Raw genomic sequence first — 26,323 nt, 5'->3', positions numbered from 1 at the left:
TTTTTGTATTTTAATAGGGACAGGGTTTCACCATGTTGCCCAGGCTGGTCTCAAACTCCTGCACTTAGGCAATCTGCCCGCCTCGGCCTCCCAAAATGCTAGGATTACAGGCATGAGCCACTGCATCTGGCCACACATGGCTCATTCTAAGCACTATTGTTTATTTCCATAATTCAAGGTAAAAACTAGATAATAATCTTTTCCAGGACAGGGATACTATTTTATGCTTCTTTTATGTATCCCACAGAGCAGATGCTTAGCAGGTTCTAACAATCTACTTACTGAATTGAACTGATAATAAAATAGTGAGAATAATTATTTTATTGAGCACCTCAATGTGATTGGCTTTATACTAAGCACATAGTATATATTATCCTATTTCATTTTGAAAACAACATTATGAAATATTATCCTTATTTCACAAATGAGAAAATTAAAATTCAAAGAAATTTAAATAATTTACTATTAAATGGCCACATGGCCATTCAGACCAAGATTTGATTCCACAACCAGTGTACTTTAACCCCTATGACATATTGCCTTCTACTTACCTGTATACCTTTGTTAACCAAATTTTAAAGACATTTCATGCAGCCACAGATGTCTGCACTAAATGTACATACAACTTACTGAATTAGAATTTCAGGCTTGAGACTTCGCTTACTTTCCTCCCTGAATCACAACTGCAATTTTCTGTCATAGCAGCCATGCATAGAAGCAAGGTGGCTGTGAGATAAAAAGAGAAAGGAAAAATACCCTGACAGAATTAGAGTGATCATTAAAATCATTAAAAGAAGCATTGGGAGTTTATTATGAGCCATAGCAAGGAAGTTCACAGCCCACAAGCTTAGCAGGCTAAGCTATACTTGGCTATAATTATATCAGTGATGGTTATGGTTTGCACATTTATTGTATTATACTTTGAGATCATGCACAACATTTAAGTAAGGAAAGAGTTTTAGAAATGATATTAGTTTCAGTCTAAATCTAATTTTTGAAAAGTAAACAATGCACAATATATCTAAACCACAGTTAAAAGTGAAAGTCTTTGCTTTGTATCTACCAACATATCTTTTTCAGAAACTTAAAAATCCAAACTCCCACTACCTCCACCTCAAAAACTGATCTTGATTCAACTGTAGCTCTGATACTCGGCTCTTTAATTTGGTCTTTGCTGACAGCTGACTTCAATTTTTGCCTGTTTATGGAAGTAAATTAAAAGAACACACTGTCTGTGATCCAGTGGCTCTTTGTGGTACAGTCCTATTCAGTCTCCAAATAAAAACCCAGAGAGTTGTCAGGAGGACTAATCATTATGTAAATATGATTGCATTTGTAGGGTACAGCATAGGGAAGCTCCAAGGGAAGTATGTCACTTTCCCAGGTACTTCATGGATTAATGTCTTTGTTACGTCAGTTTCTAAGTAATGAGTTTAGAACAATTCAGATGAGATTCAGAAACTTCAGATGGCTGATGCTTGGGCGGTGGGTTTATGTAAACATAAGAGTCTGTATTGTTTACCGATTGCACGAGGGTGCCCCTGGTGTCAGCACTTGCTGGGGGTACGTGGGGGAGAAATATCTGAAAAGAAGCCTCCAACAAACTTTAATTCATAAAACTTCCCTCAAATTCCAGAATGCTTTGGTAAAAGATGGGATTAAATCTCACGAAAGGAGATTTGATTTTATGTACATATAAACGGATGGTATTGCATACATTGTTTCTAGGTTTCCTAAGCAAATGAGCAAAACCAAAAATAGAATTTTACTGACTGTGGAAGGCCCTTATTAAAGATATGTGACTTCTTATATGTTCCTGAAATCTTCAAATCTAGGAAGTACCAGGTCATAGTGACTGTCTCTTCTCTCTGAGATACTGTCTTTTTGAAAATACAGGCATATCTCATTTTGTTGTGCTTCACTTTATTGCACTTTGCAGATGTTGTGTTTTTACAAATTCAAGGTTTGTGGTAACTTTACATTGAGCACACCTATTAGCACCATTTTTCCAACAGCATATGCTTACTTCGTGTCTTTGTGTCACATTTTGGGTAATTCTTGCAGTATTTCAGAGTTTTCATTATTATTTTATCTGTTATGGTGATCTGTGATTAATAATATTTGATATTACTATTGTAATTGTTTTCAGACACTATGAACCATGACCACATAAAATGATGAATTGAATCAATACATGCTGTGTGTGTTCTTTTCTTTTCTTTTCTTTTCTTTTCTTTTTTGAGATGGAGTCTTACTCTGTCACCTAGGCTGGAGTACAGTGGTGCAGTCTTGGCTCACTGAAACATTTGCCTCCTGGGGTTGAAGCAATTCTGGTGCCTCAAGCCTCCCAAGTAGCTGGGATTGTAGGCACCCACCACCATGTCTGGCTAATTTTTGTATTTTTAGTAGAGATGGGGTTTTGCCATGTGGGCCACGCTGGCCTCAAACTCCTGACCTCAGGTGATCTGCCTGCCTTGGCCTCCCAAAGTGCTGGAATTACAGGCATGAGCCACTGCACTCAGATGATGTGTGTGTTCTGACTGCTCTACCTAAAGGCCGTTCCCTATCTTTCTCCCTCTCCTCAGGCCTCTCTATTCTTTGAGACACAACAATATTAAAATTAGGCCAGTTAGTCCATACTGCCCAAAGTAATTTGTAGATTCAATGCTATTCCCAACAAACTACCACTGATATTCTTGACAGAATTGGAAAAAACTACTTTAAATTTCATATGGACCCCAAAAAGAGCCCACATAGCCAGGACAGTCCTAAGCAAAAAGAACAAAACTGGAGGCATCATGCTACCTGACTTCAAACTACACCACAAGGCTACAATAATCAAACCGGCAAAAAAGAAAAAAAAAAAAAAGAAAAAGAAAAAAAAAGAAAAAAAGTACTGGTACCAACAGATATATAGACCCATGGAACAACAGAATAGAGACCTCAGAAATAATACCATACATCTACAACTATCTGATCTTTGACAAACCTGACAAAAACAAGCAATAGGGAAAGGATTCCCTATTTAATAAATGGTGAAGGGAAACTTGCTAGCCATATGCAGGAAACTGAAACTGGACCTCTTCCTTATACCTTATACAAAAATTAACTAAAGATGGATAAAAGACTTAAATGTAAAACCCAAAACAATAACAACCCTAGAAGAAAACCTAGGCAGTACCATTCAGGACATAGGCACGGGCAAAGATTTCCTGACAAAAACATCAAAAGCCATTGCAATGGGCAGGGCGCGGTAGCTCAAGCCTGTAATCCCAGCACTTTGGGAGGCCGAGACGGGCGGATCACGAGGTCAGGAGATCGAGACCATCCTGGCTAAGACGGTGAAACCCCATCTCTACTAAAAAATACAAAAAACTAGCCGGGCGAGGTGGCGGGTGCCTGTAGTCCCAGCTACTCCGGAGGCTGAGGCAGGAGAATGGCGCAAACCCAGGAGGCGGAGCTTGCAGTGAGCTGAGATCCGGCCACTGCACTCCAGCCCGGGCGACAGAGCAAGACTCCGTCTCAAAAAAAAAAAAAAAAAAAAAAAAAAAGCCATTGCAATGAAAGCCAAAATAGACAAATGGGATCTAATTCAACTAAAGAACTTCTGCACAGCAAAAGAAATTATCATCAGAGTGAATAGGCAACCTACATATTTGTAGAAAATTTTTGCAATCTACCCATCTGACAAAGGGCTAATATCTAGAATCTACAAGGAGCTTAAACAAATTTACAAGAAAAAAAAACTACCCCATCAAAAAAGTGGGCAAAGGATATGGACAGACACTTCTCAAAAGAAGACATTTATGTGGCCAAGAAACATATGAAAAAAAGCTTAACATCACTTATCATTAGAGAAATGCAAATCAAAACCATAATGAGATACCATCTCACTCCAGGCAGAATGGTGATTATTAAAAAGTCAAGAAACAATAGATGCTGGTGAGGCTGTGGAGAAATAGGAATGCTTTTACGCTATTGGTGGGAATGTAAATTAGTTCAACCACGTGGAAGACAGTGTGGTGATTCCTCAAGGATCTAGAACCAGAAACACCATTTGACCCAGCAATCTCATTATCGGGTATATACCCAAAGGAATATAAATCATTCTACTATAAAGACACATGCACACGTATGTTTACTACGGCACTATTTACAACAGCAAAGACATGGAACCAACCCATATACCCATCAATGATAGACTTGGTACACATACGCCATGGAAAACTATGCAGCCATAGAAAGGAATGAGATCATATCCTTTGCAAGGACATGGATGAAGCTGGAAGCCATCATCCTCAGCAAAGTAACTCAGGAACAGCAAACCAAATACCTCATGTTCTCACTCATAAGTGGGAGTTGAACAATGAGAACATATGGACACAGGAAGGGGAACAACACACACCAGGTGCTGTTTGGGGGTGAGGGGAGGGAACCTAGATGACGGGTTAATAGGTGCAACAAACTACCATGGCACATGTTTATCTATGTAACAAACCTACACATTCTGCATATGTATCACAGAACTTAAATTTTTTTTAAAAAAGAAAAAATAACTACTAGATATTTGGATGTTAAGCCAACTTTTATGACGTGGATAAAGTGTATTATTATTATTATTTTTCAGACAGAGTCTCACTTTGTCACTAGGCTGGAGTGCAGTGGCACTATCTTGGCTCACTGCAACCTCCACCTCCTGGGTTGAAGCGATTCTCCTTCCTCACCCTCCCAAGCGGCTGGGACTACAGGCATGTGCCACCACACCCAGCTAATTTTTGTATTTTTAGTAGAGACAGGGTTTCACCATGTTGGCCAGGATGGTCTTGATCTCCTGACCTCGTGATCTGCCCGCCTTGGCCTCCCAAAGTGCTGGGATTACAGGCATGAAACACTGAACCTGGCCTATTCTTTTAATATACTGTTGGCTTTTATTAATAATTTTTCCAGATTTTATATTACTATTCAAAACACCAATGTACACTCCTCTCTTTATTCAGTTTTATATTCTAAATAATGATATAATGATGATATAAGGATAATATAATGATATAGTTATGTTATTCTGTCTTTGTAAATTCAAAGACTTTACTTCTTTGCTTATATTCAATAAGATTTGCTTTTGAAATTTAAAATAAACAAATAATAAAGAATATAAAATAAACTTAGTCCATTTAGTAACCCTACAATGAATGGCCTCTAAATGTGTTCAAGTGAAAGGAAGAGTCACACTTATCTCACTTTAAATAAAAAACCAGACAATCATTAAGCTTAGTGAAGAAGGCATGAGGAAAGCTGAAAAAGATCAAAAGGTAAGTCTCTTGTGCCACACTCACAGTTAGCCAAGTCGTGAATACAAAGGAAAATTTCTTGAAGGACATTTCTTGTAAGTGCTATTCCAGTAAACAGACAAATGATAAGAAAGTGAAACAGCCCTATTGCTGATAATGGAGAAAGTTTTAGAGGTCTGGATAGAAGATCAAATCAGTCAGAACATTCCCTTAAGCCAAAGTCTAATCCAGAGCAAGACCCTAACTCTCTTGAAGGCTGAGAGAGGTGAGTAAGCTTTAGAAGGAATGTTTGCAACTAGCAGAAGTTGGTTCATGAGATTTAAGGAAACTAACAGTTTTCTTAACATAAAAGCACAAGATAAAGCAGAAAGTACTGATGGAGAAGATGCAGGAAGTTTCCAGAATATCTAGCTAAGATAATTGATAAAGGTGGCTATATTAAGCAACAGGTTTTCAGCATAGATGAAAAGCCTTCAATTAGAAAAAGATGCTATCTAGGACTTTAATAGTTAGAGAGAAGTCAATGCCTGCTTTCAAAGCTTCAAAGGACAGACTCACTCTGTTGTTAGGGGCTAATATAGCTGATGACTTTAAGTTAAAACCAATGCTCATTTACTATTCTGAAAGTCCTAGGGTTCTTAGGAATTATGCTACATTTCCTCTACCCGTGCTCTATAAATGGAACAAAAAAGCCTGGGTAATAGCACATCTATTTATAGCATGGTTTACTGAATATTTTAAGCCCATTGTCTGTTGTTTTCACACTTAGAATAGAACACTCATTCTGCAGCCCATGGATCAAGGAGTAATTTCAAATTTCAAGTCTTATATTTAAAAATATATTCCATAAGGCTGTAACTGCCATAGAACTTTGAGGTGTTTCAGACTCAGTGGAGGAAGTGACATCACATGTGGTGGAAACAGCAAGAAAACTAGAATTAGAAGTGAAGTCTAAAGATGTGACTGCATTGCTGCAATCTCATTACAAAACTTTAATGGATGACTAGTTGCTTCTTATGGATGAGCAAAAAAAAAAAAAAAAAAAAAAAAAGTGTTTCTTGAGATGAAATCATCTCCTGGTGAAGATGCTGTGAATACTGTTGAAATGACAACAAAGGATTTAGAATATTGTATAAACTTAGTTGATAAAGCAGCAGCAGGGTTTGAAATGATTGACTCTAATTTTGAAAAAAGTTCCACTGTGGGTAAAACACTATTAAACAGCATTGCATGTTATGAAGAAATCTTTCATAAAAGAGACAATGTGGCAAACTTCATTGTATCTTATTTTATGAAATTGCCACAGCCACTCAATCTTCAGAAACCACCACATTGATCAGTTAGTAGCTGTCAACACTGAGGTAAGACCAGCAGAAACGATTACAACTAGCTGAAGGCTTAGATAATTATTAGCATTTTTAGCAATAAAATATTTTTAAATGAAGGTACATACATTTTTTAGACATAGTACTATTGCATACTTAATAGGCTACAGCATTTTGTAAACATAACTTTTATATGCACTGGGAAACCAAAATATTTGTGTGACTCACATTATTGTAATATTCACTATATTGCAATGGTCTAGAAGGCCTCAGGAGATACTGTGGGTCTGGTTCCAGACCACCACAATAAAGCAAAACACAATAAAATGAAGTTTGCCTGTATCTTCTGGGACTTAGTTCCCACGGATTCAAGGCAGATAGGAGAGCATAACCAAAGGTCCTGAGCCAGGGAGGAGGAACTGAAACGAGGTTGGTGAGTTTGAAACAGATGAGTGCAGATGAGAGCGCAGGAGCTGAGATGATAAAGGTTGGCAGTGGTCGGGTGTAACGCTACAGAAAGACTTTAGAGGCTGTTTTAAGTGCAATGGAAAGTGCTATGGAAGGATTTTCAGCAGATCACTCTGGTTGTTCTGTGGAATAGAAGGAAGCAATGAGGTTGAGGGGAAACATCTAAAGAAGATTTTTTAGTCATCGTGGGAAGGAATAAGTGGGGCTTAGTCTAGGGTGGCCAGTGTGAACAGAGATGTTAAAATGAATCCAACTATATTTTAAGGTTTCTATATGATAGGTTTATACTAGAATGGAAAGATAAAATGATAAAGGACATTGTATGTGTGAATTTTCATTTTCAGGAATCTTGGTGTCTATTAGAAAAATTGATAAACAGAAACTTGTACTAGAGAATGATAAATGTTAACAAAAAATCAAACACAGGACACTTTCGAAAGCATGTAGGATAGTAAACCAAGCCACAGGAAAACCTCACGTAAAAATAAAGTGTTGGTAACTAATTATCAGCTATTTGTTGAGAAAGCAATTATGTGACTGAAGTTGCGGCACTGTATTAGAGAACTTCAGAGTTATTTCTACAGTCCATATTTCTGAATTTATTGACGAAGAAACTAGAGTTTTGAAAGATTAAGGGTCTTGACTAACAACATACAGATGGGTGATCAGAGAAGCAAACATGCAGTCATTAACGAGTTATGTTCCTGGTGATAAATAAGAAACATGGTTCTTCTGTTCGTCAAGCTTTCCTAATTAAGATAGAGGGATTGACAGTGACAATGAAGTTTCTTGATTGAGCACCTGAGTGGATGGAATTGTCATTGATTAAACTAATGAACAGTGTGGGAAGAACAAGTTTTGGGGTGTAGGAAGGGCACAGGAAGAATGGAATGGATTCAATTTGGAAGTGCCAGTAACATTTTCAAGTGATGATATTAGCAAGGAGAATCATTATAATAAAAGGCCAGTCTCCATCTAATAAAACCAGTTTAGTGACATCATCTCACTTTAATTCCTGGTACAAATCAGAGCTAGAGACAATTTGCTTCCAGATAAAATAGTTTTTTAAATAGGCATATTATCATAGAAAGATATATTTACATTCTTACATGTGCTAACTGCTACCAAATGAAACAGGCATGGTGTACCATCTCCTGGGAGCATAAAGAAAAAATTATTCATTTGTTTGTTTTCTTGTTTTGATTAATCTTATAAATCTGAGTAGCAGACATTGTATAGTGTTTTAATCACCTATGAAGAGAGAAACATGCATAGCAGAATTTATTCAGAAAAAAAATATATACTTTCTTCTGGGATTGTTCTAGGTACTAGAATTGTTTAAAAATACGTATCTTGAGTCTGCTCAGTTCTATTCTCAGTCCAGCTCATTCAATATTCATGGAATGTTTTCCTGGGGGAGGATGTGGCAGTGACAGATTAGAGAAAAGAGGGACACCAATCCACCACAGGATAGATACATCCGTCCCAGGAAATACATTTCTCAATGTATAATTAATTGGTTCAGTATAAGTTTGATTAAGTAAAAGAGTCTGGCAATCTGAAACATACAGGCAGAATCTCTGCATTTAAATTTTAACTTCCCTCAAAGTGAGGCAAGTCACAAGAAAACAAACTCACAGCAGAGATTTTTCAAGTGAACACATACATAAACCAATACAGTCACCACCAACATGACGATTTTTTGATATGTTTTGGAGCTAGCATAATTTAAGTTTCCCTTGATTAAAAGCATCAGATTAAATATTCCTCATATGCAAATAAGGGGGAGTGGCCCTCTGGAAAGGACGGAACCTTCACTGTGTCACCCTGCTTTATTCCAATTGGAAGAAATGGCTAAGGGGCAGGAAGAGGAGGGGCTCTACTTACTAGAAGGAAAAACAGGGGTCACGCATGAACACACCTTCCAGGTGCATTTGGCCATCTGAAGAGAGTTTGATTAAAAATCAGAACTTGGAGAGAAGGGGCTACTTTTGAAGGTGTTTCTTTATCTTTGTGACCTCTCTGTGGAGAAAAACAGATGACTCAAATTGAAGAGAACTGTGATTGGGCAAACTGGGCAGGAGGTGGGCAAGGGGCCGTGGGGAGGGCTGGAAGTTACCGCACTTGATTATCTTCTTTGATGTTTGCGGTAAACATATCAATCATATCTCAGAAAGGGTTTGGGTCCAACACTCTGAAACGCATCTGGTTATCATTCCCAAGGGAAATTAGCCCATGCCATGCCATTATCCTGTCAAGAAATCAAAGGCCCTCTTCCTGCATCAGGGGCTGTGGTTTGCCTTTGTTTGTCCATTTCTTTGTGACCCTCACCTGTGATTGGATCACAGTTGCCTGAATGTACAGCTATCACCACACAGCCATTTTCTGGAGGCTGGTTGGCTATATTCACTTCTCATTTTGCAGGGCTAGCCTCTCTACATACATTTTGTGTTAACTTTGGAATTTAATAATAATTTATAACATTGTTTATAGGGAGATATATGCTCTAGTTTCTAAGTCATCAACTTGAAATTATATTTCTACCACCCAGCTTACGTGTGAATCAGACACCTTTCTGCCTACTTAGCCTAGTTTCCTATCTCTTCTTCATCAACAGTACAGCACTCCAGTGACAGAAGGAATGTGGATATTAAACAAGATGACATGAAGTAGCATAAAGACATCTTTCAATGACTCTTAGGGCTGGAAGTTATAATAAAGTCATATAGTAAAATTCTTTCATGTTATATTTGGTCAAATTGTGGCCCAGGAACTCATAATTGGAATGATCATGTAACTTATTGTCCAATATTAATATTTTTAGAGTGCTGGAGCTACAGGTATAAAATGGGACAACGTTGGGTGCACTGAAACACATATCCCATTCATAATCAGATTTCTTCAATGTGGTAAGTTAATGACAGAGGTAATATTGTAAACCTGAGAATACTGAAAGAGTTTGTCCTTACAGTACACTGAATAAAAAGAAATATGATTCATGCAACTTAGAGAGATTTTTCATTAATAGGTTTTTCTATAATCCTGCATTAACACTACATAAAACATATTTTCCATGTAAATTTGGTTTTATACTAAAGTTAATTTTCAAAACGTCTTTGTTACTATTTAATGATAAAATTCATGTTGATAATTATAACATTTATAAAGTTTTATTTAAATTAAAATATAGAAAATATACTCTTCCATATTTTGAGTAGTTATGAGAACCAAATGAACCTGAAAATTCTTGACAAAGTATATACCTATACCAAAACCAAATATCAATAACTTCTTATAAGATATAAAATAAAAATCAGTAAAATCAAAGAAAAATATCATGAAAGAACATCTAGTAAGTCACAACCATAGAGCTTTCAAAATTATTCTTTTCATGAGAAAATATGTTAAAACATGGTAAAGCAAAAATAAAATGGTGAAGCAAATTTATTTTAGAGAATGCCTTTGTTGACAGATCCTAGCATAGACATTGACAGATTCTAAATTATCATGATTGCAGTCATGTAAATTTTAAGCTATCTCATAGTTGCAATAAGTCACCTTGAAAGTAAGTAAGTTTGAAGTGACTTAAGTGGTGAAAACTGGAAGAATAAGGATACCAGGATCATAGTCCAACTTCTTGGGATTCCCTTTCTTAGACACAAACCATCATCTCTTAGTAATTAGAGCTAAGCATTATTTTCCCTTCTTTTAAAGTACCTGGCAGCTGACCTGGTGGCCAACTGAAAATAAGTATTTCCATTGCCTTATTCAAAAGACAATGCCTTACATTAGAGCTCATTACAAAGAAGAAATCACTTACTGCAACATGAGATGCAAACTTGGTACTTGGCCAAGTAAGTGAATTATAAAAAAGATTGTGGGTTTACCTGCTATGATTTTAATATATGTCCCCTCCCAAACTCATGTTGAAGTTTAGTTGCCATTGTAACTGTATTAGGAGGTGGGACATTTAGGAAGTGATTAGGTCATAAGTTCTCCACCCTCATGGGTGGGATTGGTGACATTATAAAAGGGTAAGCTTGGCCCCCTCTTGTTTTCCCTCCCTCTCTCTTTGCCTTTTCCTCTGCCTCTCTTTTTTCTCTCTCTCCACTTCTAACTTTCTGCCACACGATGACACAGCAAGAAGGCCCTCTTCAGATGCCAGTACCTTGATGTTGGACTTCCCAGCCTCCACAGCTTTGAGCCAATAAATTCTGTTCATTGTAAGTGATCCAGTCCCAGGAATACTGTTATAGGAGCACAAAACAGACTAAGACATTATCTTAAATCAACATGCAAAAGCAATCTCTTGAAGATCAAAGCACCTTATAGATTCCTAGCAACACAATTATTTCTCCATAATAATTAGGTTGCTACACAGTTCCAGGATGTTTGATATTTGGATAGGAACTATAACTCTCACATTTTTACTATCACTGTTTAAATACTAACTTACCAAAAAAGTTATGGACTTGCGAGGGGGGAAAAAAAGAACTGCTCCACCAAGTTAAAAGGTCAAAGTTTTATACGAGTATCCCTTGAAAGTGAAATATTCATAAGAATTATTTAGGGACTCTGCCAGTTTTCTGGACCTCACCCACAGATATTCTATTCTAGGAATCAGCACTTTTGAGAAGTACTGCTGAATAGAGAAATAGGAAAATGCTTAGCCTGGAAAGTTTAACTGTCTGCTCCAAACAATATTTGCCAACAGGTTTTCTTCTGAGATTATATACATTATAACAGATTTTAAAACATATTTTGTTAATTCAGGGTAAAATATTTTAAAAGATTATTTTATTAGGTATTAATACACCATGACTATTTTATCATACAATTGGAAATGTGTGTGTGTATGTATGTGTGTGTCAGCAAGCAGAAAGGTTTGGATACACTTGTTAATCTTTTTAAAAAAGCAAATATCTGATAAAAGTTGGGTTGTATGTAGAAGAGTAGTTGTTTAGGTATTCTATCCTTAAACATATTCGTTTTCCATGGACTTCAAAAATATGCTTTCTCCTTTAAAAATGAAAAGTAATCATTTGGTTTTCTTTTAACCATATAAATCTCTCCTTGTTAAAAAAAAAACCAAAACATTGAAAAGGATCATGAAAAACAATTGAATATAATCTCAAATAATTTTGACTTTAAAAAAAGAAATCAAAATTGGTATAAGAATGAAAAATAATTTTGAAAGTTCTGGGGGAATGTCCGAGGAACTGGAATTCTTTAGTCTAGAGAAGGGATTGTTAGGGAATATTTTAATAAAATTTTTATAATAAGACTAAAGCAGGTTATGCTGAGAAGAAAGCTGACAATTCATCTTAACTGAATAAAGTATCTTCTTGGTGATTTTACAAGAGACTTTTTATCTTACAAAAAGGCTTCTTATTTTTGTCTTCTTAATAGAGACTTCCTCTCTCATTTCTCTCCTTCTTCCTTTTCTTTCTTCCCTCCTTTCTTTCTTCCTCCCTTACATAACTACTGAGCATCTATTATGTGCTAGGCACAAAGGAAATGCAGTTGGTTTAAGTTAAATATACTTGGTTAGGGAAGAGTTCATGGAGAATACTGCTTGACTATTTCAACATTTTATAAGAATCTGCATATAAAAGGACTCATGGTATACATTGTAGGGCAGTGTCTCACAAAGGCCATTTACTTTGGGAAATTTCAGTCTGATCTTCATTTTGCTAATCTCTAACAAGAGATTCCAGTAACATAATTCAATTTCAGAGTGCAAAATGTTATAGAAATTTTCAATTCCAGAACAGCGGAGAGGCTAGCAGATTTTATTTTATTTTTTCTGTTACTGGTTTCACTGATAGCACTTGGGAAAGATTATGAAGTTCATTTGGCAGGGTTTTCTCTGTAAACTGCTACTCTGTTCTTTCATTTAATGATCAAGGAAAGATATTATTGACAAGTAGAGTGCCAAATCAGGTGTTAGGAGTGTCTGGTTCTACTTTGAGCAGTTATTGATGAGAAATTAGTCCGAGTTACATCTCTTTCTTCTCCTTCATTGGCCTTCTTATAACAGATGTGTGGCCTGCTGTAGTAGTCAGGGTTCTCCAGAGAAATAGAACAATAGGATATATACAGATATATAAGAAGAGTCATTATGGAAATTGACTCACAGGATTGTGGAGGCCAATAAATTCTATTATATGCTGTCTGTAAGCTGGAGAACTGCAAAGCCTGGTCAGGTAATTATTTAAAGACTTGAGAACCAAACGAGCCCATGGTTTCAGTTCATAGCTGAAGACCTGAGAACCAGGGGCTGCTAGCATAAGCCCTGGAGTCTGAAGGCCCAAGAACCAGGAGATCTGATATATGAGGGCAGAAGAAGAAGACTGCCCAAGTTCAAGAAGAGGGAGCAAATTCGCACCTCCTCTGCCTTTTGGTTCTATTTGGGCCCTCAATGGATTGGATGGTGTCTGTCTACATTGGTGAGGGTGGATCTTCTTCACTCATTTTACCAATTCAAATGCCAATCTCTTCTGGAAATACCCTCATAGATATGCTCAGAAATAATGCATACCAGCTTTCTGGGTATCACTTCACACAGTCAAGCTGATATATAAAATTAACCATCACAACCATTTTTAAAGAAATATTCCTCTCATATCTTGTGGCTCATTTTGGCTCAAGCTAGAGCTTAGATAGAGCATCCTACTAGGTGCTCTGCTGAGAAAGGAGTTCATTAGGCCAGTGTATTTAGTTCATTTTCACACTGCTATAAAGAACTGCCTGAGACTGGGTAATTTATAAAGAAAAGAGTTTTAATCAACACACAGTTCTGCATGGCTAGGGAGGCCTCAGGAAAATCACAGTCATAGTGGAAGGGAAGCAGGCACCTTCTTCACAAGGCAGCAGGAAAAAGAAGAGCAAAGGAGGAAATTCCAAACACTTATGAAACCATCAGATCTTGTAAGAACTCACTCATGATCATGAGAACAGCATGGAGGTAACCACCCACATGATCCAGTCACCCCCCTCCCTTACATGTGGGAATTGCAGGTCCCTCCCTTACACGGGGGGATTACAGGTCCCTCCCTTACATGGGGGGATTATAGGTCCCTCCCTTACACATGGGGATGACAATTCAACATGAGATTTGGGTGGGGACACAAGGCCTTATCATATCAGCCAGCAAATTTCTCTGCTCCAGAAGAGCAACAACCACAATAAGGCTCAGTTCAGGCAAATATGCATCAGTGACTACACAAGGATATAGTAGTAAAGGATCCTGAAAGGAAGCGAAGAATGATGGAGAAAGTGACAAGAGATAATAATAATTAGAACCCAAGAACACCAGTGGTTGACATTGAGAAATATTGTGAAGCAGTAGGGCTAGAACTGGGTTCTTGGAAGGAAGACAGACAGGGACAGGAAGTGACAGGCAATAAGAAGTGGGCTAGGAAACAAAGCCTTGTAGACAACTGAGTCTTAGTCTTAGGACTTCTGGACATGAATTTGAATGAATCAGCAAATGTTTTTTTAAAAGTAAGGCATGCAACTTAAGAATGACTATACTACACTACATCCCTTTATTCATGTAGTACAACTAAAGGTTTTCACTAACTCAAGCTTCCTCTGCTTCAAGTCAGACTTTTAACTTGGTCTGCAGCCTCCATTTCATGTCATACTTCGCCATCTAGTGGCTAGTCATAGTATAAGACAAAAACGAACCCAAACATGGATTTCTATATGCTTTGTTGAAAACTTGAGACATTCAACTTTGTAAAATGTAAGAGATTCTATTTGTTTTCTTTATATGCTATCTTGCTTCAAAGAGAATACATGGTGACTTAGCTTTAGGGTTGAAATTTCAGATTATGACAGAGCTAGGCAAGTTTAAGACAGTAAAATTTAAAAAATTATAAATAAATTTCCACTCATTTTTCTTAACATTAAAACATCACTTTCCTTGGTATTTCTCTTCCATATAGAGTTTATATAAACTGAAATCCAATAGGTTTTTCCAATCTAGTTATTCTGGTAGGTTTATTTTATTATTATATGCTAAAACCAACCTAACTCTCATCTAATTATGTCAAATGGTATAGATCATTTTCCCCCCACTTTATCTAGTTTTTCTTTCTTCCTTTGTATTCCTCAGTGAAGGAGATAGCACTTGACATTTTTGCATCGTTAAAAACAATCTATGGTTCAACTTCCTGATGTGAGACACGACTCTGGTCATTATAGAGTTAGCTTACAATTTAAACAAAATGTTCAGGAAACTAGTATTCTTTGTTCTACTCAGCATCAAGTCTCTTTAGGACTGCTTAGTGCAACATTTGTACTGCCAGGAACACGTGAATGACAATTCACATTTAGCAGTCAGTATATGCTGATGGTCAAACAAATGAGGGGGAAGCCCTTGTGTTGAACTGTTTAAGCGATAATCTGAGAAGAACACAGTCTACTTCCAGACTACATTTGGAGAAAATGTTGAATGCATAGAATTTAGTTTAATAGTTAAGAGCGTGCTTTGAAGGGAATAGACAGATATTTTTAAAGTTTTACTTTAAAAACATGAGGTCTTACTTTGTTGCCCAGGCTGGTCTTGAGCTCCTGGGCTCAAGAGATCCTCTTACCTTGGCCTCCCAGAGTGGTGGAATTACAGGCATGAGCCACCATACCTGGCCTATATTCTAGTTCTGATACTTACTAGTTGTGTTGCCTTTTTAAAGTGATTTAACCCCTTTAAGCTTCATTTCCTTTATCTGTCAAATAACAAAAAAATTGTACTTGCCTCATAAAAAACTTGGGAGGATTAAATAATTTACACATAGCTTAATCTTAGCACAGTATCTTGCACACAGTAAACAATAAATAGAAGTTGTTATGATGGTAGTGCTGATAATGTTTGGCCAACAATCTATGTTTTGCCATTAATTTCTAATCCTGCCTAATTAACCTTTGCAATGTAAATACTTGGCTTACTATCATGTATATATGAGATTCTCCTTGGGAATCCTCTACAATAAGCACTGTAACCTGAAGAGTGATTAGTGTTTGATGGTCAAAGACATTTCATTCCAAACAAGAGAGGAAAAAGTTTCAAGAAAGAGTAGAGTCCACAGTCATGCACCCTGTTTATTCCAATAGGAATTGCCCATGGCAGCGTAGTGTATGAGGGAGGGAGGAAATCCATGTTTAAATCCTCAAAATGTGTTATCAGTACCAGTGAATCTGATTTGGATCAAGAACGCAAATGGGAACAAGAGCCACCTGGTTTATAACAATAAAGATGCTCCATTATAGACTTTGCAGGAGATGGGAGCAGGGCAGGGGCAGTAGATGAGAGTTTGAGACTAAATGAGCAACTGAAAGGCAGATTAGAACTTTTGTTCCACCATTTCCCAGCTAACTTAATTTGTGGCAAGTCACTGAACACTGTGGAATCTGTTTCCTTCCTTTCTTTTCTTTTTTTTCTTTTTCTTTTCTTTTTTTTTTTTTTTGAGACAGGGTCTCTCTCTGTTGCCCAGGCTGGAGTGTGGTGGCACCATCTCAGCTCTTCCTGAACCCAAGGCATATGTCTACAACTGCCTAAAGGACATTTCCAACTGATTGTGTGGAATATTGCACAAAATCAGTGGCAAAACTGATCTCTTGCTTTTCACCACTCTAACCTAGTTCTTCTGTGAATAGCATTGCTAACCACCTTGTTGTTCATGTCAGAAACTCAATGTTCATTCTTGTTTTTTCTCGAACTCCTAGCCATATGTGGAATATGTGCAGCTTTATCTACCTCCTCTACCCTTCCCCTGTTTCAGAACTCCGGACTTCTCTGAATCACTACAACAATCTTTAAGATTGCTTTCCCCACATTCACTCTTGTTCTCCCACAATTCATTCATGAATGACCCCTGAAATGAAAACATTCAAGTGTACAGTCAAAGCTGAAGAAAGGAGGCGTGTGTTATGGTAGGCAGAGTGCTGGGATGGAAGAGAAGGGATCTAAGTTCTGGTTTGACTCAGTTCTGACCTGACTCAGATCATAAGTCAGTTTGGACATCTCTCTGTCTCTGTGGCTATTGGCTTTCTTACCTATAAAATAAAAACTTTGGATCAGGTGATTTTCAAAGTTTCTTCAAATATGAAAATTCAATGCTTTTGTTAAAACTGTTTCTAATTCTGGAGCAAAAGCCTTTTATGATGCTTTAAAATTGATTGTAATAATAGAGCTGGTTGCAAATGGCTTTAAATATGTATTCCTTAAAGACTTCTCTCTTTGGTGGCTACAAACTGACTAATCCCATAGTGCGATTATAATTCCAGAATCAATCTGGTCATTTGTTCAAGTTAAACTCCAGTTTTTCTTATCTCATTTTGCACGTACAAAAGTTGAATGAGATCAATATTTATGTGCCTAGTTGCTTGTAATATAAAGACCTTCAAGGTCTTTAATCCTTCAAGGAGTCTTTAATCTGTTCAGAAAAGAAATTCCTGTATATTTCTCTCACAAAATAACAATTAATTAGAACTTGACTTAATTGAAAGTAATATGCCCTCAGCTAGCATTGATTGATTTAATTAAGAGTTAACAGGATGACATGGCTGCCTTAAATGTGACTGTACCAATAGGGGTAGAGGGATAGAATAAAGAAAATAATGATTTCATATTATTCATTGCTTGGGCAATATCTGGAGTTACTGTGTTCAGTCTGAGCATTGTATTTTAGAGGGCACATCGACAAATTACAATGAGTCCGGAGGAGAACACTGTGTTGTTGTAGAATCTACAAAACTTATATGAAACATGGTTGAAGAAGCCAAAGATATTTAAGCTAGAAAAGAAGAAAATTATGGGGCACACCAGAGACCTCAACTTTCTGAAGGATTGTCAGTAGCAGAGAGATTTGGCTTCCTCTAGTGCTTCAATGGATATAATATGTGATCTTTGAAACACTGTAGCTCAAATTACACTATTCTTGTGTGTTAGCAACACTCCCATGACTTTTCATTATTCTTACAATGAACTCCAATCTTCCTATTACAGACCTTCACCCACTTATGTCTCTATGCCCCTTACTCACTAGGGTCAAGACCTGTTAGTTTTTGGCTTTTTGCTTTATGTTTCTTCAACACACAAAAATTCGAATCCACCTCAAATCTCTTATACTTGCTGTTCCCTAACTAAACAAGGAACTGCATTAACAAATAAATAAAACATTAGTAGTGAGTACAGGTTAAAGACAGCAGATTTTGCTCAATACAAGGTAGAACTGAGCCTCAGAACCCAAAACCCAGAGTCCTAGTAGAAAATGGAGATCTGTCCATCTGGAATGATTAAAGAGAGGGCTAATCACTTCCTGCCAGGGAAGTTGTAGAAGGTGAATTGGTTGCTTTGCGCTTTATTGGACAGAAACTCATCAAAAGTTGCCTTCGGCCCAAAGAGGAATATCCTGGTTTATTTAACTAAAACATGCCAGCATGGCTAAATCCAGGTAATCAAATAATGTCTGCAGGAACATTAGTTGTTCCAGCCACAACCTCTGCTTCTCTCTGTTGGCCTCATTCTCAGGCAGGCTGTCTCCAAGAGGAAGCACTGTGGCCTCCAGAAGTTTCAGGACTATATCCTGCCTGATTAGCAATCCCAGAAAAAAAGAGAGTTGCTGTTTCTTAAAAAATTCCAGCAATAGTCCCAGGATTAGCTATATTTGGTTTGGCTTGGGCCACATGTCCACCCTGAGCCAATCACTTCAGCCTGGAGATGAGATACTTTCAACCGCCGCTTCTGAGACTGGTGAAAAAACACACCTCTCACAAAAGTCTGAAGTAGAATCAGCTTCACCAGAACAACATGAAATAAAATTGTGAGAGGGATAGTTCTTCAAAATAAAATAAGGGAGTAGCTAACAAAATACCAAAGAAACGGATGCTGGAAAGACAAACACACAAGATCTCTGTTATAAATGATGCTTTATTAAGGATGTTCAAAATTTATATAACTGCAAAAAGGTTGGATTATCTGACTTCAAAGAATATGTTTGATTCTCAGTGTTCTATGATAGAGAGTTGCGATTTTATTTATTTATTTATTTATTTATTTTTGTCTTTATCTGCTGTGGTCAATGTCTTAGAAAGATCCTGTCCTATCTGATGGCTTGAGATAAAGTCAAAATCATCCGCTCATGGCAAATGCAGAACAGGAATTAGGGAAGGGGAGAGGTCACTGGAACCTGACTCAGATCAGAATGGGTATGAGTTGTGGAAATTGGCCCAGCTGCAGAGACTGATCTGGAGGTTCCCTTCTGTGAGCCAATGAGAAAACACTGTCCTCTTCATCCAGAAATAGTTGGAATCAAACAGCCAGTGTTCTCATGTTACTCCTTGGCAACTTAGAATTTCTTACTCTGAAGCTAAATCTGTCAATGATTTCTTTGAACACTGCTACCTGATTAGGAGTTTACTTCTATAAACTTCTGTAAAATGTATCCAAGTCCCAGGCTGTGAGGGCCTTGCTGTTTCCCAGATACTTTCAGTGTTAAATGGATAAGAGCATTTTGATATACTACCCTTCTCAGGTTAATAGTTTTATATTTCAAGATATCGCTTTGCCAGAAGATGTTCCAGCTGAACTGGAACTGGAATTCATAGTTTAGCTGCAAATGGTAAAATTGTAAATAGATGACCCTTTCTTCATCCCACCACCAGGAACCTCTTCGCACAAAGCAATGAGAAACTCCCCTTCAAGAAGGAAGTTTTGGGCTAGTCAAGAGAGAGAGAGAGAAAAGGGAGATGGAAAGGGCTTCATGGTCTCTGGCCCAGCTTGGCTCCAGGGACTACATCTGACCTCGTAGAGATGAAAGTTGCACGTGATTTTCATGAAGACCTTTGTGATTAATGGGAATATTTACCCATGGTGTTGCTGAGCCCAGGTGACAAAGTGAGATGAGTCGCTGGAGTGAAGTGAGAAGCATTCCTCTGTTCCGAAAGGGATTCAACTTTGGCCTTGGGGCATTGTAAGAATTGTAATGTGTTTTCTTTTACTGCTAGCATGCAAGGGCCTTGTTTCAGCTTTTACGAAAGGTTCAGTTTCAGAGCAAGGGTACACATGAGTTGATTTGCTATTTATATTTGTTTCTGATAAGCAATTGAGAGTTGAGAGAGTAAAGGGACAAGGGGCGCTTTTGCACTCCTCTTGCTGTGGGGAATCACTGTGTGCAGTCTCCTCCCTGATGGAAACATTGCCCCAGTTCCTTTGTTTAGCCTAATTTCAAACCTAGGCTCATTCCTAAAGGCCAAAGTTAGTTTAAGTGCCTCACTCTAATGATGAACATTGATGGGAGCTTAAATTAAGGCAGCTACACGTAGGGTAGAATGAAGTACCCAAGGGACTATATAGAAAAAAGAGAGGAACCAGATGGGAAAAGTGAGGAGGAGGGAAGACCGGGTGGCTTCCCAGTTTTGTTTTGAGCGTCTGGGCAGACGGAAATGATAAACGCCCTTTACCAAGTTGAGAACTATAGGAGGAGTTTCAGGTAAAAATCTCATTATTTGAACATGTTTATTGGTAAGCATTTCTATGAAATTCCAGTTCGTTTTCAAGTGTAATTAAGATTTATATCCAGGAAGTGTGTCTGAGTCTCTATCTCTGTGTGTCTCTGGGTGGGTCTGTGTATAGAGCTGGTGGGGTCTACAATAAGGGAAGGCTGAGGGAAGCTTGACACCAGAGAGTCAATTGGCAGAGCAACATTAGCCAAATAAGCCAATAATTAATTCCTCAGTGGGCAGCGAATATTCTCATTTGGGCAGGAGGATATTGATGAAATTGGGAAATGAAATAGATATGAAAGTGATAATGTAATGAAGTACTTCAGTTCCTTATACCTTAGTTTTCTACAATGCTACTGTGTCCAGAAAAATGCTCAGTGCCAACATAAGAAAAGTTTTCCAGTGTTTCCAAGAATGATTGTAGCTTTGGCTGCCTTTGTGACCACTTCATTTATGCCACATTATTTTCATAAGCTAAATATAAAAGCCTTCTCTTTTGAATATACACTATTAGGTAGACAAGATATTTCATATCTGATAGAATTATTACTACAATGCTAGCTAATATTCACTGAATGCCTACCACATGCCCGACACTATTCTAGTTTTTTTAAATCATTTATTAGTAATTTAATCCACATTAAGTCCTTGAGAACAAGTAATTTAATATTAATAGTTTCATTTTACAGATGAAGGAACTAAGGACCAAAGTACAGTAACTTGCTGAAGATCCCATAACTAGCAAATAATAAGGCTAAGATGTGAACTCAAGTAGTCTGACTGCTCATCCCAGTAATCAATCTCAACAACATAAATGCATGTAGTAGGCAACCTCTAAGATGCCACCAATGATTCCTTCCTCCTGGTATTCTAAACCTTGTGTAATCCCCTCTCCTTGCATATGGGTTGTGTCTAGAGAATTGCTTCTAAAGAATAACACACAGCAAAAATCATGAGATATTTCCAAGAGTAAGTTATAAGAAGACTGTGGCTTCCATCTTGTTTTCTCCTTCCCTTTCTCTTCCTCTCTTTTACTCATTTGAAAAAACAAAAACAACAAAAAACAGATACCTTGTTGTGAGCTGCACAATAGAGATACCTATAAGGCAACAGAGGATCTCAGTCCAACACCCATGAGGAGCTGAGTCTGCAGCCACCATGGGGGTGAACCAGGAAACTGCAGTCTCAGTTGAGTCCCAAGATGATGGCAGCCCAGCTGATAGCCTGACCACAACTTCATGAGAGATGTTGAAGCAAGAGGTACCTCACCAAATCACACTCAGATTCTTGACCCACAGAAACTGTGGGACCATCATATTTGTTGTTTTAAGTTACTCCAAAACTCCACTAAGTTTTGGAGTAATTTATTACCCAGGAATAGATAATTAATCAAACACATAATAAATGGAAATTCTGGTCCCTAACTTTCTCCCTGGGCCTATATTGCTTTGGAGAAAGAGGAAATTCTGGTTCCTAGCTTTCTCCCTGGGCTTCAAGTGCTCTGTATCTTACTTTGGAAAAAGAAGGATGACAAAGAACAACAGCTCTGTAGCCAGTTTATCTTCCTGCCATTGTCAGCATCTGCCTTTTAATATGTTACCCTGCTAAGCACCTAATTCCTTCTTTATTAAATAATGATTTCCTTCCTACAAGTCATCCTCTGGAATAATGATCATTTTTAGCTTCTGAGAGAAGCAGTTTTAGAAACATGGACTTTAGATTTAGACTGATCTGGGCCCCATGGCTCCTTCACCTGCTACACACCATTGTCACTGGGAAATGGTGTCACCATGACACCACTGTCATTTTTGAACCTCAGCTTTTTCATTTGTTAAATGGAATAATAATACTAATGTTAACATATTTTAAAAACTGAAGTGTGTATATGCGAGAGAGAGAGAGAGAGGGAGAGACAGACAGACAGAGAGAGAGAGAGAGAGAGAGAGATTTGTGTTTTGTTCTTGCTGCATTTGCTTTTCCTCCCCTTCAGCTCTGCTGGGGAAAGGTAATGAGGGCCATTATATTCCCTTAGGGAGCCCAACCCTGAACTTCTGGAACACAATCTCTTTCAATCTTTTCTGGAAGCCTCAGCTTATAAAGAGATGACTAAATGTCTCTGGAGAGAGAGAGGAAAGCAGAGAGCAGAGGAAGCCCCAGACAGGGACCGGTATGGGAGCTGTTGTGCACACCTTGGAAGAAGCCATTGGAAGAGCATCTGAACCTGAGAAGCCTGTGCAGAGAAGCCTCCCAGCTCTGCAGGGAGTTGTGTAACCTGCTCATTTGGGGTGGCCCAGATGAGCAGAATCAACTGATTTTTAGGATACCACCGGGCATCTCACCTGTAACCGGTGTGGCCCTCCTGTATCCTTTGCTCTGCTGAGGAAACTTACTACTTTTGTACCACTTAGAGCAGGGGTCCCCGACCTCCACGCCACAGACTAGTACTGGTCCCTGGCCTGTTCAGAACTGGGTCGCACAGCAGGAGGTGAGTGGCAGGTGAGCAAGCATTATGCCTGAGCTCAGCCTCCTCTCAGATCAGCAGTGGCATTAGATTCTCATAGGAGCACAAACCCCATAGTGAACTGCACATGCGAGGGATCTAGGTTGCACACTCCTTATCAGAATCTAACTAATGCCTGATGATATGAGGAGGAACAGTTTCATCCTAAACCCCTACCCCACCACGTCTGTGGAAAAACTGTATTCTAAGAAACTGGTCCCTGATGCCAAAAGGGGACCACTGACTTAGAGGCAAGTAAAACTGCGAGAGAGTAAATATGGATGGAGAATTAATTCCCTGCCATTTGGGCTGCGTGGATTCTTGGAGCTAGAAGTCTGAATATGACTTAAAGATAGTAAAACAATAAGATATTCCTTATATTAATAAATGTCTGCAAATCCACACCTTGCAGAGAGACGTTGAATATTCTTCTGGTTGGTACTGAGAGTCTTGGAAGAACGTTCAGAGAAGCCTTGATTGACAGGGCATCATTATTGCCCAAGATGCACGTTTTCATGTATGAACTGCTGAACTGCTCTTCTTCACTGTGCAAAAAGCTGATTATGTTCTCCCTAGGGCTTGAGCATTTTTTTTATGCTTTATTTATCCCAAGTCTGATAGTTGAACAAGATATACTTGCTCAGATAAGACAAATGTGACCTTGTCCTGGGACTCAAATATAGAACTTGTGATTTTCATCACTCTTTGGGTTACCATCTTTTAGGGTGAAGATTTTCCGAAAGGCCAAGTTATCGTTCTGTTCAGTCTTTGGCTTAGGATGACTCCCCAGAGACCCATCGTGGATTCCAAATACAGACATTGATTCTGCTTTGGGAGCTGTTTGCAAAGCGGCTTTAATTAGGTGCTGAGCTCTTTATCAGTTCCTGGCAACCCAAATTCAACATTCTGTTCCCCTGAGAGCGCTTTCATGCTGAGTTCTCAGCTTCTTCCCTGTTCCTCACTCTCAAAGGCAGTAGGAGGTTGTCCTCTTTCAGGACCAATAGCTCTGCTGTAAAACTTGTCTTTGAGTTCTCGGTGGTTGTAAGTCATGTTGCAATCTGCAAGCCGAAGTACAGTTAATGACCTGATTTTTATAATATTTAACAGGCTTTAGGAGAGTTTAGTTATTTGGAGTTGAATCTGGAAGAACTTCAACTCAGCTATTTTTCAAAGATGTTTATTTTCTGTATTTCTGGCAGTGTTTTGCTTAGAAAAGCTGCTGACACGCTCTCTCAGTGGTGGCATTCCAGACCCCTGCAGAAACCCCTTACATGAGAAAAATAAAGGCTGCTTCGGACAGAGGTCAGTCTTAAATAGAATGCTGGGAATTTAAATCAATGTAAGCACATTGGAGTGTAACAAAATGAGTCTTTCTTCTTTGCAGTGCTGGAAAATGCTTTTACTTCTAGGAATAAATTATCAATGTTTCTTTATGAAAAGCAGCCATTACTTAAAGGAAAGATAAATGGGGATTTTGTAAAAAACTGGTGCAAGTTGGATCACAGGACTCTTATCTTGAGAAAAGCTTTGAGGTCTGATACCTAAAAGGATTATCAAAAGGAGATGGAATGATTTTAAGGTCTAAGCCTGAAGTAGAAGTTAAAAAAAATGTAGGTGTTAAAATTGTTTTTCAATACTATGTAATAAATGTTTCATAGCTTGAAAATTATTTTCTTGGTTTCTACCTTTTCCTTTTAAAGGAGATGGGCAAGTACTATATTCCATTTGCTGGTATCTGCCTGAATACTGTATATATTGAGTGAAGACTTTTTAGTGTCTATGTTATTAGGCTGAAATGAATGGCCCTGTGTCTATTCACATTTCAAGACTCATCTTGTTTCTTCCTAGCTGTTTGAACTTCTCACAGTACTAAAATGAATTTGTACACTTTCTGTGATAATCTAAGTCAATGAGTTTCTAGTGATTACATTTTGAATTATTTTCTCTGAAAATGTTCATTTTCAAGTGTATTATTATGATTTTGATCTGTACATATTTTATTTCTCTTGAATTTGCTGATGTAAAGGAAAATCAGTACTTACCAGATTTTTCTCCTAAATATTTGTCCTTCTAAACTGATTTGAGAAAATTTAAATAACAGGGGTCAGAAGCCAAGACTGTTTAATATTCTTTGTTTCACTATGGATTATTTACTGTGGTCATATTACATATTAGACACTTTTTGAAAGCAATAATTATGTTTAATAATGCTTTATAGTTTAAGATATTTCACATTATTCTCACAACATGTACAAAAACTAGACCCAGAATTAGCTGACTCTCCAAAGGCCTCTCAAAAGTTTCATAGCAAAGTCAAGGCTTGAACCAAATATCTCGCTCCCTAATTCTCCTCCTATTGATAAATAGACCTCCACCTATTGATAAACAGCCCTGCCAATTCTCCTAGTCACCCAATCAGAAACCTGGGAGGAACACTGAATTTTTCCCTATTCAAGGGACATTGTCTTCACTGGCCCCCTTCCCTCTATCACTACTACTTCTTGACTTAATTTATCTGGGCCAATGCACTGGTGTCCTAGTCAGAGTACTCTTTCAAAATTACACATCTGGTCAAGTTATTTTGTAGCTTAATTTCCTTTAATAATTCTCTATTACCTAACTCCTGAACATCATTGCCTAATTGGGTAATATTTTGATATTAACTGATTTTTCCTTTAAGAAGAACTTTGCCATGTGAATGTGTTCAAACAATGAAAAGACAGAGAAAACAGTAAAATAGTGGAGTGAATCGTGTAATGAATTCCTGGGATATCTCGGAGATTCAACAGTTATCAGCAAACAGCTAATCTCTTTTCATCTGTTTCTCCATGCCCCACTCGTAGCTCCCCACATCCTTTGCTGGATGAATTTAAGGCAAATCTCAGGTTTTGTGTTTCTGTACTAGCAATTTTCTTCTTGTCCTTGATTTTAGACATGAGTTGAGGGAGCTCAGATTCACTGTCTTAGGAGCATTTGGGGACTAATCGATATTATTTGATCTCAAACAGCAAACTAAGCTTTCAAAACTCTCAACAGAGACAAGATTTTTTAGTTTCAAAAGACAATATTTGTTAAGAAAGAAATCTGGGAAGAGGAGATCACAATATAAAAATAACTTACCCTGTCTCAGGCTTCAGAAGAGGCAGTTAGAGAGCAGACAAGAGAATCTACATGCATGTAAAATCCCCCAAATAGTGGCTGCCTCCTGGCCCTGAGCAAGTCCTGCAGTGAAT

General features: G+C 37.9%; 1 long non-coding RNA gene across 1 annotated transcript in view; it reads left to right on the top strand.

Moving 5' to 3' along the window:
* Positions 1-24,327: 24,327 nt before the first annotated feature.
* Positions 24,328-26,323, top strand: part of LOC135964552 (uncharacterized) — an 85,865-nt gene continuing 83,869 nt past the window's right edge. Inside the window, exon 1 of the long non-coding RNA XR_010577038.1 lies at positions 24,328-24,392. This is a non-coding gene — a long non-coding RNA (uncharacterized lncRNA). The remainder of the gene's footprint in view (positions 24,393-26,323) is intronic.

The sequence above is a fragment of the Macaca fascicularis genome, chromosome 8 (genome assembly GCF_037993035.2).
Source record: "Macaca fascicularis isolate 582-1 chromosome 8, T2T-MFA8v1.1".
NCBI lineage: Eukaryota > Metazoa > Chordata > Mammalia > Primates > Cercopithecidae > Macaca > Macaca fascicularis.
Note: the sequence above shows the minus strand (reverse complement) of the source record. Positions and strands in the feature narration are given on the sequence as shown.